Source organism: Anopheles funestus, assembly GCF_943734845.2.
Source record: "Anopheles funestus chromosome X unlocalized genomic scaffold, idAnoFuneDA-416_04 X_unloc_33, whole genome shotgun sequence".
Taxonomy (NCBI): domain Eukaryota; kingdom Metazoa; phylum Arthropoda; class Insecta; order Diptera; family Culicidae; genus Anopheles; species Anopheles funestus.
Window position 1 is genome coordinate 160,001 of NW_026045158.1, and position 15,000 is coordinate 175,000.

A 15,000-nucleotide genomic window follows, 5' to 3' on the forward strand; every position below is an offset into this window, starting at 1 on the left:
TTCGGACTTAGATTATTTTACAAGTGTCGGCGCTCTCGGACCGAAAATAAGAAGACAACTAAGAAGAAAAAGAGAAAGAAGCTAATAGTGGAAAGTATTCTTCTTCAAAGAAGGAACAAAAATTTTACAAGTGTTGAAAAATTTCCTAAGTCCAAAAAATTTTCTAAGTCCAGAAAATTTTCTAAGTCCCACAAAATGGAACATGATGAAGAAGATACAGAAGTTGAAAATTTTTCTAAGTCCAAAAAATTTTCTAAGTCCAGAAAATTTTCTAAGTCCAAAGTGTTGAAACAATTTCCAAAGGCCCATAGGTTGCACTGAATGTTCCTAAGTTGGCCACAAGTACCCATGAGGTATCGAGAAGGTTCACCCGAAGGACATAATATGTCACAAAGTACCGATAGAGTACCCACAAATAGCACCGCGTTGGCCTAAGTTGGCCAAAAGTACCGATAGAGTACCCACAAATAGCACTGAGTTGGCCTAAGTTGGCCAAAAGTACCGATAGAGTACCCACAAATAGCACCGAATGGGCCTAAGTTGGCCAAAAGTACCGATAGAGTACCCACAAGAAGCACTGAGTTGGCCTAAGTTGGCCAAAAGTACCGATAGAGTACCCACAAATAGCACCCAGTTGGCCTAAGTTGGCCAAAAGTACCGATAGAGCACCCACAAATAGCACCCAATTGGCCTATGTTGGCCAAAAGTACCGATAGAGTACCCCCAAATAGCACCGAATGGGCCTAAGATGGCCAAAAGTACCGATAGAGTACCCACAAAGAGCACCCAATTGGCCTAAGTTGGCCAAAAGTACCGATAGAGTACCCACAAATAGCACCGAATGGGCCTAACATGGCCAAAAGTACCGATAGAGCACCCACATATAGCACCGAGTGGGCCTAACATGGCCAAAAGTACCGATAGAGCACCCACAAAGAGCACCCCATGGGCCTAAGTTGGCCAAAAGTACCGATAGAGTACCCACAAATAGCACCGAGTGGGCCTAACATGGCCAAAAGTACCGATAGAGCACCCACATATAGCACCGAATGGGCCTAACATGGCCAAAAGTACCGATAGAGCACCCACATATAGCACCCCATTGGCCTAAGTTGGCCAAAAGTACCGATAGAGTACCCACAAAGAGCACCCAATTGGCCTAAGTTGGCCAAAAGTACCGCCAAGTAGCACCATAGAGGCCCGAGTAGAGCGAAATGTGGGCCAAATTGAACATTTGAAAATTTTTACAAGTCCAGAAAATTTTCTAAGTCCAGAAAATTTTCTAAGTCCAAAGAGTTGGACAAATTTCCTTAGGCCCAAAGGTTGCACTGAATGTTCCTAAGTTGGCCATCAGTACCCATGAAGTATCGCGAAGGTTCACCCGAAAGACACAATATGCCCTAAAGTACCCACAGAGTACCCACAAGTTGCACCCAATTGGCCTAAGTTGGCCAAAAGTACCGACAAGTAGCACCATAGAGGCCCGAGTAGAGCGAAATGTGGGCCAAAGTACCGAGTAGTTGCCACAAATGCCCAAATGGATACCAAAATGTGGTACCAAGTACCTAACTGTTGCAACAAATGCTAGCTTTCTGAGCAAAAGCTGTGGACCAATTTCGTAGAAGAACCGCCTAGGCGAAAAGGCAAAAATCGCCGAAGCTGGCCCGCTCGCAGAGCTCGCGGGCCAGGAGATACTCATAGGGCGCTTTACTAGAGTGGGGAACTTGAGAATTTTTGTGTCCGAGACTTTGGGCAACTTCGCGGCCGCCCCCTTAAAGTAAAAGATTTTCTCTGGGTGCCTAAAATTCGCAATTCCCGCAAAGTCGGGAAGACGTTAAAGTTTTTGCCCAAAAAATGGCCATCGATTTAAGGTGATTTTCCAATAAGAAAATGCTTCCTATTTTGAATTTTTTCGAATATTTCCTAAACTAAGCGTCGGAGCACATGGCCGTGGAGGAACTTTTGGTAGCTTTTGGCAAGGGCTATCGGATGAAATAATGCGAAAGGCCATCGGAGCGATATTGGATAAATGCGGGCCCATAAACGTACCTAAGAAGTGAAAATTGGTTCCTTGCACGCAGGATGCAAGAAATGCTTGAGTGTTAACCATCATCGGTACCAAGTACCTAGGTTATATCGAGTGCGTAGATGGAAGTCGGTACCAAAGGGAAACCTTCCTAGGCTAGGTGCACGCAAGTGAGTATGGATCGATCAGTAGAAAGATGGGAAGCCATAGGAAACCTTCCTAGGCTAGGTGCACGCAAGTGAGTATGGATCGATCAGTAGAAAGATGGGAAGCCATAGGAAACCTTCCTAGGCTAGGTGCACGCAAGTGAGTATGGATCGATCAGTAGAAAGATGGGAAGCCATAGGAAACCTTCCTAGGCTAGGTGCACGCAAGTGAGTATGGATCGATCAGTAGAAAGATGGGAAGCCATAGGAAACCTTCCTAGGCTAGGTGCACGCAAGTGAGTATGGATCGATCAGTAGAAAGATGGGAAGCCATAGGAAACCTTCCTAGGCTAGGTGCACGCAAGTGAGTATGGATCGATCAGTAGAAAGATGGGAAGCCATAGGAAACCTTCCTAGGCTAGGTGCACGCAAGTGAGTATGGATCGATCAGTAGAAAGATGGGAAGCCCATTACCAAATGCCCTAGTGAAGACCGTAAACGAATATCATGAACCGATAAGGAGCACCAAATGCCCTAGTGAAGACCGTAAACGAATATCATGAACCGATAAGGAGCACCAAATGCCCTAGTGAAGACCGTAAACGAATATCATGAACCGATAAGGAGCACCAAATGCCCTAGTGAAGACCGTAAACGAATATCATGAACCGAGAAGTAGCAACGAATGCCTGAAAATGTACCAAGTCCACGGTATAGAGTAACGAGAGTTAACCGCCGTGATGTATGCAATGAGGGCAGCCATTGCATGGGTTCTGGACTTGGTTCGCGAATAACTTTTTTGCTAGACATCGGACAAAGTTGACGTGGAAGAACGAAATGTAGCATTTGGTGCCACCTATTTAAAACTTTTTCAAGATTGAAGATCCGATCGATACAGCCTGAGTTATAGGCAAAAGTTGGTGCAAAATTGAGCATTTTTAATGGTGAAAAATCGGTAATCCTCGAATAGCTCCTGTTGGAAGCATCAGACCACATGGTCGTGGAGGAACATATTGTAGCGTGCGGTGTCAAGTATCGACACCCAAAACCGCATGTCCGATGGACGGAAAATGACCAAGTTATAGTGAAAACTTGGTTGCACCAAATTCCCGAAGAAGTGCAACGAGAAGGTGAATGCGATGGTTGTTCGTCGAATAGCTCCGGCCACAGACATGGTAGCGATTAGTGGTGCATGGAAGAAATCTAGCCACAAGTGCCATCTACCCATGGCCAGAAGAAAGTGTGGCGCTATCTTGGATACCGGCGGAGCTATGGGGCAAATATGGGCCAAAAATGGTGCAAGTTGGACCAAAAATCCGACCAAGTGCGCGAGGCGCTTTCGTGAATAGCTCCGGCCACAGACATGGTAGCGATTAGTGGTGCATGGAAGAAATCTAGCCACAAGTGCCATCTACCCATGGTCAGAAGAAAGTGTGGCCATATCTTGGATACCGGCGGAGCTATGGGGCAAATATGGGCCAAAAATGGTGCCAGGTGGACCAAAAATCCGACCAAGTGCGCGAGACGCTTTCGTGAATAGCTCCGGCCACAGACATGGTAGCGATTAGTGGTGCATGGAAGAAATCTAGCCACAAGTGCCATCTACCCATGGCCAGAAGAAAGTGTGGCCATATCTTGGATACCGGCGGAGCTATGGGGCAAATATGGGCCAAAAATGGTGCAAGTTGGACCAAAAATCCGACCAAGTGCGCGAGGCGCTTTCGTGAATAGCTCCGGCCACAGACATGGTAGCGATTAGTGGTGCATGGAAGAAATCTAGCCACAAGTGCCATCTACCCATGGCCAGAAGAAAGTGTGGCCATATCTTGGATACCGGCGGAGCTATGGGGCAAATATGGGCCAAAAATGGTGCAAGTTGGACCAAAAATCTGAAAAAGTACCTAGTTAAATGCGATGGTTGTTCGTCGAATAGCTCCGGCCACAGACATGGTAGCGATTAGTGGTGCATGGAAGAAATCTAGCCACAAGTGCCATCTACCCATGGCCAGAAGAAAGTGTGGCCATATCTTGGATACCGGCGGAGCTATGGGGCAAATATGGGCCAAAAATGGTGCAAGTTGGACCAAAAATCTGAAAAAGTACCTAGGTAAATGCGATGGTTGTTCGTCGAATAGCTCCGGCCACAGACATGGTAGCGATTAGTGGTGCATGGAAGAAATCTAGCCACAAGTGCCATCTACCCATGGCCAGAAGAAAGTGTGGCCATATCTTGGATACCGGCGGAGCTATGGGGCAAATATGGGCCAAAAATGGGTAAAATTGTACGGTCCAAAGCCAAGGGTAAATTTTTTTATTCCTCTAATAACTTCTAGCACAGACATTGAATCGGTTGGTGATGTATGGATGAAATGTAGCAAACAGTTGGAACTACCCATAAAATCTTAAAGATTGACGATCCAATGTATAGAACCGGAGTAATGTGCGATACTTGGTGAAAAATCGAGTGAAAAATTAGCTATAAACTGTTTTTGGCCCATAACTCGAATACTAGACATCGGAAGGGGGGGTCGTAGAACGATTTTTTGTTGCCCTATCGATTCCCTATCGAACGAGCAAAAGTTGTTTTTTTGACCAAAAAGGACCCCTACTCTAGTAAAATTGGCCTGATTTTACTAGTCCCCGGTACCCGTACAGGCAAAATGAGCAAAATGCTCAAGTATGAATGGTTTTTGGCCCATAACTCGAATACTAGACGTCGCAGGGGGGTGTCATGGAACAATTTTTGGTAGCCCTTGAAATTATCTATCGAATGACATATACTTGATTTTTGGCCAAAAAGTTCCCTAGACTAGTAAAAATCGCATCATTTTACTAGAGTCGGGTACCCTGGACGAAAAACCGCTATAATTGCGGTTTTTGGCTAATAACTCGAATACTAGACGTCGCAGGGGGGTGTCGTGGAACAATTTTTGGTAGCCCTTGAAATTATCTATCGAATGACATATACTTGATTTTTGGCCAAAAAGTTCCCTAGACTAGTAAAAATCGCATCATTTTACTAGAGTCGGGTACCCTGGACGAAAAACCGCTATAGTTGCGGTTTTTGGCTAATAACTCTAATACTAGACGTCGGAGGGGGGTGTCGTGGAACAATTTTTGGTAGCCCTTGAAATTATCTATCGAATGACATATACTTGATTTTTGGCCAAAAAGTTCCCTAGACTAGTAAAAATCGCATCATTTTACTAGAGTCGGGTACCCTGGACGAAAAACCGCTTTAGTTGCGGTTTTTGGCTAATAACTCGAATACTAGACGTCGCAGGGGGGTGTCGTGGAACAATTTTTGGTAGCCCTTGAAATTATCTATCGAATGACATATACTTGATTTTTTGACCAAAAAGTTCCTAGACTAGTAAAAATCGCATCATTTTACTAGAGTCGGGTACCCTGTACGAAAAACCGCTATAGTTGCGGTTTTTGGCCAATAACTCGAATACTAGACGTCGGAGGGGGGTGCCGTAGAACAATTTTTTGTAGCCCTTGAAATTACCTTTCGAATGATATATAGTGGTTTTTTGGTCAAACAGTGACCCCGAGACTAGTAACCCTCCATACACAAAACCGCCTAAAAAGTTTTGGTTTTGCAAAATTTTGAAAAGTGCGTCAAAAAAATTTTTTCAAAAAGTACCAAATCGTGATCAGAACTCACTATAGACCATAAAAAGTGAAATCCGATGGTCATTTGCAACACTTGGTCAATCGAGAAAAATTTCACTTTTTTACTAGAGTCGGGTACCCTGAACGAAAAATCGCTCAAGTGATGGTTTTTGGCCAATAACTCGAATACTAGACGTCGGAGGGGGGTGCCGTAGAACAATTTTTTGTAGCCCTTGAAATTACCTTTCGAATGATATATAGTGGTTTTTCGGTCAAACAGTGACCCCGAGACTAGTAACCCTCCATACACAAAACCGCCTACAAAAACTTTGTTTTGAAAAATTTTGAAAAGTTCAAAAAAATTTTTTTTTCAAAAACTACTAAAACGTGATAAGAACTTACTATAGACCATAAAAAGTGATATCCGATGATAATTTGCAAAAGTTGGTAACTAGTAAAAAATTTCACTTTTTTACTAGAGTCGGTGCAACGAGGAAAAAAAAGTCCGTGATGGAGAAAAATGGCACGTTTTCCACGCCTGTACGCTTTCGTTTTCTATATAGGGGGTAGGTGAGCCAGAAGCATGAATTTGACTGAGTACGTATCTTTATGAATTGGGCCCTTCTAAATCGATTGAGACTACCCCCAGGACGATCGGACGACTGCTTCTGGCTCAAAATGTGGTTTTTAGATTTTGATCGTCAATTATGCGAGAAAAAATCGATTAGAAGTAAAGATACGAAATGCTTGGTCTAAGTTGGGAAACGACTTCGGATATTTGTTGGACGTTGTCGTAGAAGGTCCGAGGACCAAGGAAAAGTGATTTCCAAGTGGATTTATGCACTATTAGTCGATGGTAAGATGTGAAATTAGTAGAACTTACCATACAGTTTGCGAAGTTGAAGCAATCGGTTGGTGAATATGGTACTGTCTGTCCAATTTGGTGGTTCGGAATGAGTGAAACGATGTTGATGATGGATAGACGTTCCGATTGCCCCCGATCGGGGAACATATAGTGGTCTTTAAGGTCCAAGTACCTATGTTTTGGTAAGCAGAACTGAGAGTTAAAGGATGAAAGTCGGCCATTCCTAATATCATCCTATCGGTGGTTCGCGAGTTGTTTGAGGACCGGAGCAGCTCGCGATGAAACGGTCCTAGGGTATTGGTTATCCATCCAAGGAAGAGTAAATGCGATCCTAGATGTGTGTCGTTGGCCGTTCTACCGGTATCGCCTATCGATGAGATATCGACGGGCATGCCTTACTCGAAAGTTGAATTCTAGGATCGATGGTCAAACAGACCTATGAGCGATAAACCAAACTGAACACGTATTGATGTCGGCTTTTCCTATCATTTGATGCCGCAGGTTGTTTAGGGACCGGAGCAACTTGCGGCCGAGACGGTCCCCGGGGGTTTCTTTCTCCAAGGAGTGGAAACTATTAAGCAAGAGTTGTAGCAAGATACGATCCTCTGATGTGTCGTTGGCCGTTCATGCGGTATCGCCTGTCGATGAGATATCGATGGGCATGCCTTACTCTACCGACCTTCTAATTGAGAGTATTAATCAGGGATCGATGGTCAAACAGACCAATGAGCGATAAACCAAACTGAACACGTATTGATGTCGGCTTTTCCTATCATTTGATGCCGCAGGTTGTTTAGGGACCGGAGCAGCTTGCGGCCGAGACGGTCCCCGGGGGTTTCTTTCTCCAAGGAGAAGAAACGATTAAGCAAAAGTTGTAGCAAGATACGATCCTCTGATGTGTCGTTGGCCGTTCAAGCGGTATCGCCTGTCGATGAGATATCGATGGGCATGCCTTACTCTCCCGACTGGATTACTGAGAGTTTAATCAGGGATCGATGGTCAAACAGACCTATGAGCGATAAACCAAACTGAACACGTATTGATGTCGGCATTTCCTATCATTTGTCGCAGGTTGTTTAGGGACCGGAGCAGCTTGCGACCGAGACGGTCCCCGGGGGTTTCTTTCTCCAAGGAGTGGAAACGATTAAGCAAAAGTCGTAGCAATAATCGATCACCTGATGTGTCGTTGGCCGTTCTTGCGGTATCGCCTGTCGATGAGATATCGATGGGCATGCCTTACTCTCCTGACTGTTTAATTGAGAGTTATAATCAGGGATCGATGGTCAAAAAGACCTATGAGCGATAAACCAAACTGAACACGTATTGATGTCGGCATTTCCTATCATTTGTCGCAGGTTGTTTGGGGACCGGAGCAGCTTGCGACCGAGACGGTCCCTTCCCGAAAGATGGTGAACCGAGTCGTCTGGCGTAAAAACCGGACGACTCGAAAGGGCTTGACCCTTTCAAGTGAGCGATAATCACATTCTACGCTCAGTTCGACAGCTGCAAGGCAATCACTCGCTATGTTCAGAGCTAATACATGCAACATGCCGGCATTGTTTCCACCGACGCATGGATTCAAGACTGGTGCACTTATTAGTTAAACCGTTCGCCTCCGGGTGACTCGAGTTCAAGTCTGGATGAGGATTGTTCTTGCTGGTAATAGCTTGAGCCCCTGAATAAGGGGTCGAAGCGTACATTTTGAGAGTTAATGTACAACATATTACCAAATCGGCACCATGGGTTCGGGTGCAAGTGATGTAACCGTGAAAGATGTTGAGCAGCCCAACATCGGTTTACACACGCATAATAGGAAGGCAGCGCTGTCGACTGGTCAGTCGTGTAAGAAGTGTGCATTATCGATCACAAATATATTGGTGATCTGTAGGTTGCGCATACACCATGCCCGGTGTAAAGTGCCGTGGTCCCCCCCGGGGGGCTGCATCAAACCGTTCGCCACGCGAACTACCCAATGGAACGAACTCGATGCATTTAATAAGAAGAAGAGATGATAATGAAACACGGTCGATTTAAGAGTTGAAAACGTTGAAATGCCTATAAGCAAGTCTTAAGTTGGTGGTTTCGTTGTGCCCCAACAAATTGGTGCCTTACCCTACACCAAAGAGCCATTCAACATGGTTCAAGTGAGCGATAATCACATTCTACGCTCAGTTCGACAGCTACAAGGCAATCACTCGCTATGTTCAGAGCTAATACATGCAACATGCCGGCATTGTTTCCACCGACGCATGGATTCAAGACTGGTGCACTTATTAGTTAAACCGTTCGCCTCCGGGTGTTTCGAGTTCAAGTCTGGATGAGGATTGTTCTTGCTGGTAATAGCTTGAGCCCCTGAATAAGGGGTCGAAGCGTACATCTTGAGACCATGTACAACATATTACCAAATCGGCACCATGGGTTCGGGTGCAAGTGATGTAACCGTGAAAGATGTTGAGCAGCCCAACATCGGTTTACACACGCATAATAGGAAGGCAGCGCTGTCGACTGGTCAGTCGTGTAAGAAGTGTGCATTATCGATCTCCAATATATGAGCTCAGTATGACAGCCCAATTGGTAATCCTCGGGACCTCCAGAAGGGAAGCTGGATGAGGATTACCAAATCGAAAGTTGATAAGTGTAGTGGTACCACTTAGTCAACTTGTATCCCGAAAGATGGTGAACCGAGTCGTCTGGCGTAAAAACCGGACGACTCGAAAGGGCTTGACCCTTTCAAGTGAGCGATAATCACATTCTACGCTCAGTTCGACAGCTGCAAGGCAATCACTCGCTATGTTCAGAGCTAATACATGCAACATGCCGGCATTGTTTCCACCGACGCATGGATTCAAGACTGGTGCACTTATTAGTTAAACCGTTCGCCTCCGGGTGTTTCGAGTTCAAGTCTGGATGAGGATTGATCTTGCTGGTAATAGCTTGAGCCCCTGAATAAGGGGTCGAAGCGTACATCTTGAGACCATGTACAACATATTACCAAATCGGCACCATGGGTTCGGGTGCAAGTGATGTAACCGTGAAAGATGTTGAGCAGCCCAACATCGGTTTACACACGCATAATAGGAAGGCAGCGCTGTCGACTGGTCAGTCGTGTAAGAAGTGTGCATTATCGATCACAAATATATTGGTGATCTGTAGGTTGCGCATACACCATGCCCGGTGTAAAGTGCCGTGGTCCCCCCCGGGGGGCTGCATCAAACCGTTCGCCACGCGAACTACCCAATGGAACGAACTCGATGCATTTAATAAGAAGAAGAGATGATAATGAAACACGGTCGATTTAAGAGTTGAAAACGTTGAAATGCCTATAAGCAAGTCTTAAGTTGGTGGTTTCGTTGTGCCCCAACAAATTGGTGCCTTACCCTACACCAAAGAGCCATTCAACATGGTTCAAGTGAGCGATAATCACGCTCTACGCTCAGTATGACAGCTGCAAGGCAATCACTCGCTAAGTTCAGAGCTAATACATGCAACACGCCGGCATTGTTTCCACCGACGCATGGATTCAAGACTGGTGCACTTATTAGTTAAACCGTTCGCCTCCGGGTGTTTCGAGTTCAAGTCTGGATGAGGATTGTTCTTGCTGGTAATAGCTTGAGCCCCTGAATAAGGGGCCGAAGCGTACATCTTGAGAGTAAATGTACAACATATTACCAAATCGGCACCGTGGGTTCTGGTGCAAGTGATGTAACCATGAAAGATGTTGAGCAGCCCAACATCGGTTTACACACGCATAAGGGGTTTATTGTTATCTGTAGGTTGCGCATACACCATACCCGGTGTAAAGTGCCGTGGTCCCCCAGGGGGCTGCATCAAAACGTTCGCCATGCGAACTACCCAATGGAACGAACTCGATGTATTGAAAGAGATGAACAATTAATAGCGAGAATAGGGGCCCGGAAGCAATTCCGCGGCCCTACGGTCGATTCAAGAGTTGAAACGTTGTACAATCGTGGATAGCACCTAGTGCTAATATGGTGAGAGATAATGTGTGAGGAAATATAGTTTCCTAAAGTTTAGTTAGTGGTTTCCGTTGTGCCCTAACAAACTTAAAGTTGGTGGTGACCGTTACACCCCAACAAATTGGTGCCTTACCCAACACCAAAGAGCCATTCCATATGGTTCTAGAGAGAGAGAGTTGTGTGGAAATTTATTTCCCACTAAGCGAGTGTGTGTCTGTAGTGGAACGAATTCTGGTTGATCCTACCAGTAATATACGCTTGTCTCAAAGGTTAAGCCATGCATGTCTAAGTACAAACATAAATGAATGTGAAACCGCATAAGGCTCAGTATAACAGCTATAATTCACAAGATCATCCTACCACTAGTTACTTGGATAACTGTGGAAAATCCAGAGCTAATACATGCAACATGCCGGGACTGTTGCCCTCGCGGGTAGCTGAACTGGTGCACTTATTAGTTAAACCAATCGCCTCCGGGCGGCTTGAGTTGAAGTCTGGATAAGGACGCAGATCGTATGGTCGCTTGTCGACTGACGACAGATCTTTCAAATGTCTGCCCTATCAACTATTGATGGTAGTGTAGAGGACTACCATGGTTGCGACGGGTAACGGGGAATCAGGGTTCGATTCCGGAGAGGGAGCCTGAGAAATGGCTACCACATCCAAGGAAGGCAGCAGGCGCGTAAATTACCCAATCCCAGTACGGGGAGGTAGTGACGAGAAATAACAATATGGACCTCTCTAACGATGGTCCATAATTGGAATGAGTTGAGTATAAATCCTTCAACAAGGATCAAGTGGAGGGCAAGTCTGGTGCCAGCAGCCGCGGTAATTCCAGCTCCACTAGCGTATATTAAAGTTGTTGCGGTTAAAACGTTCGAAGTTGATTGCCCGTCCAGACACGTGACCGCCACGGGCGCCCGGTTACACGCCGGGGCCGTTCGTGCGCGCGCTCACGGCTGCGACTCACAATGGTGTACTTGGGCGTTACTCTGTGAACGAGTACCGTGCTACCGGTTAACTCCGGCACGGGCTCCTCATGGTGCTCAAGATACTCACATTTACCTTGAACAAATTAGAGTGCTCAAAGCAGGCTAAGACAAAGCGTCCGGCCCCCCCGTGGGGTTGGCGTTGGCCGAGAATAATCTTGCATGGAATAATGGAATATGACCTCGGTTTATACGATTTCGTTGGTTTGTCAGAAACCTAGAGGTAATGATTAACAGAAGTAGTTGGGGGCATTGGTATTACGGCGCGAGAGGTGAAATTCGTAGACCGTCGTAGGACCAACTGAAGCGAAAGCGTTTGCCATGGATGCTTTCTTTAATCAAGAACGAAAGTTAGAGGATCGAAGGCGATTAGATACCGCCCTAGTTCTAACCGTAAACGATGCCAATTAGCAATTGGGAGACGCTACCCCTATTCGGTGCTCTCAGTCGCTTCCGGGAAACCAAAATCGGGTTCCGGGGGAAGTATGGTTGCAAAGTTGAAACTTAAAGGAATTGACGGAAGGGCACCACAAGAAGTGGAGCTTGCGGCTTAATTTGACTCAACACGGGAAAATTTACCAGGTCCAAACTTATCGAGGTAAGACAGATTGATAGCTCTTTCTCAAATTTAAGGGTAGTGGTGCATGGCCGTTCTTAGTTCGTGGAATGATTTGTCTGGTTAATTCCGATAACGAACGTGACTCAAACATGCTAACTAGAACGCTGTCAGCAGTGCGCCTCCGGGCGCACCTGACGTTACAGCCGGGCGGCGCCTTCACGGGCGGTCGTCGGCTACGTTTGCCCTGCTTAGCGGGACAACTTGTGTTTAGCAAGCTGAGAATGAGCGATAACAGGTCCGTGATGCCCTTAGATGTTCTGGGCTGCACGCGTGCTACAATGTGGGTCGCAGCGTGTTCTCGCCAATAGGCGCCCCCATTCCGAGAGGAACGGGAAATCACTAAAATGCCCATCTAGTCGGGATTGGGGACTGCAACGGTCCCCATGAACCTGGAATTTCTAGTAAGCACTAGTCATTAGCTAGTGCTGATTACGTCCCTGCCCTTTGTACACACCGCCCGTCGCTACTACCGATGGATTATTTAGTGAGGTTTCTGGAGGCTTACCTTCCGCGGTTCCTTCGTGAGCTGCAGCTGGCATGGCTGAAGTTGACCGAACTTGATGATTTAGAGGAAGTAAAAGTCGTAACAAGGTTTCCGTAGGTGAACCTGCGGAAGGATCATTACTGATGATCGTCCGCGAGTGACCAACCATGGGCTGCCTTCGGTGTAGCTCGGTCGCTCGCTTGCTATGTGTCAGAATTTGTTGAAAGCCAACTCGTTCGTTGTACACTTTGATGGGTGACCATCACTGTGTCTCCGTGCCGAGCTAGATCTCCCCTAGCCGTAAGGCACTTGAACGCCCCTTCGACGACGAGTTGCATGTGTGTGGTATGTGTCAGAATCTGGTGAAGCTTTCTGCATGTGATGTGCCTTGTGTGGATCCGTGGCCATTGCATTGTGTCTGGTGCTTAGATACCCAGACACTTAGAACGCTTGCGCGGAAAGCAAACTCGATCGTTGTACACTTTGATGGGTGACCATCACTGTGTCTCCGTGCCGTGCTAGATCCCCCCTAGCCGTAAGGCACTTTGAACGCCCCTTCGACGACGAGTTACAAGAGTGTGGTATGTGTCAGAATCTGGTGAAGCTTTCTGCATGTGATGTGCCTTGTGTGGATCCGTGGCCATTGCATTGTGTCTGGTGTGTAGGTACCCAGACACTTAGAACGCTTGCGCGGAAAGCAAACTCGATCGTTGTACACTTTGATGGGCAACCATCACTGTGTCTCCGTGCCGTGCTAGATCTCCCCTAGCCGTAAGGCACTTTGAACGCCCCTTCGACGACGAGTTACAAGAGTGTGGTATGTGTCATAATCTGGTGAAGCTTTCTGCATGTGATGTGCCTTGTGTGGATCCGTGGCCATTGCATTGTGTCTGGTGTGTAGGTACCCAGACACTTAAGCAAACTCGATCGTTGTACACTGTGATGGGCGAGCATCACTGTGTCTCCGTGCCGTGTAAGAGCTCCCCTGGCCATCAGGCACTTGAAAGGTCCTTCGACGACGAGTTACAATAGTGGTGTGTTAGATACGTCAGGTGATGGTATCTACTGTTGTGCAATACGTATCCGGCCACGGCACGGAACGAACGGGAACTGTGGTGCAGACATACAAAGAGTTAAGCCTATTAGTCATTAACTCTAAGGACGGGGCCATGGGGCGGTACGCAAAGGATACGGATGAGCGAGTATGCAGGCCCAATACTCAATAGCTCGATCCGATCCAAGCACATGAGTTGACTGCGGCGCCAGGTTAACCAATGTGCTAGATTCTATTTGGCCAGTAGAATCTTGTGTCTTATGCGATTTGATACCAAGACACCAGAACGAAAGTTAGTTGAAGAGTTATTAAACTCTTATGAAGTATGGTTGTGCAATCACAACTTATGACTTTAACCTATAAAGTGGATATGGACTTGCAATTATAACATGGAATCTCTACACACCCCATGAGCTCGATCCAATCCACGCACACGAGTTGCCTGAGTAGCGACAGGTATACCGATGTGCAATACGTATCCGGCCACGGCACGGAACGAACGGGAACTGTGGTGCAGACATACAAAGAGTTAAGCCTACTAGTCATTAACTCTAAGGACGGGGCCATGGGGCGGTACGCAAAGGATACGGATGAGCGAGTATGCAGGCCCAATACTCAATAGCTCGATCCGATCCAAGCACATGAGTTGACTGCGGCGCCAGGTTAACCAATGTGCTAGATTCTATTTGGCCAGTAGAATCTTGTGTCTTACGCGATTTGATACCAAGACACCAGAACGAAAGTTAGTTGAAGAGTGATTAAACTCTTATGAAGAATGGTTGTGCAATCACAACTTATGACTTTAACCTATAAAGTGGATATGGACTATCAATTATAACATGGGGCACACACCATGTTCTCGATCCAATCCACGCACACGAGTTGCCTGAGTAGCGACAGGTATACCGATGTGCAATACGTATCCGGCCATAGGCACGGAACGAACAGGAACTGTGGTGCAGACATACAAGGGCCATGGGGCGGTACGCAAAGGATACGGATGAGCGAGTATGCAGGCCCAATACTCAATAGCTCGATCCGATCCAAGCACATGAGTTGACTGCGGCGTCAGGTTAACCGATGTGCAATACGTATCCGGCCATAGGCACGGAACGAACAGGAACTGTGGTGCAGACATACAAGGGCCATGGGGCGGTACGCAAAGGATACGGATGAGCGAGTATGCAGGCCCAATACTCAATAGCTCGATCCGATCCAAGCA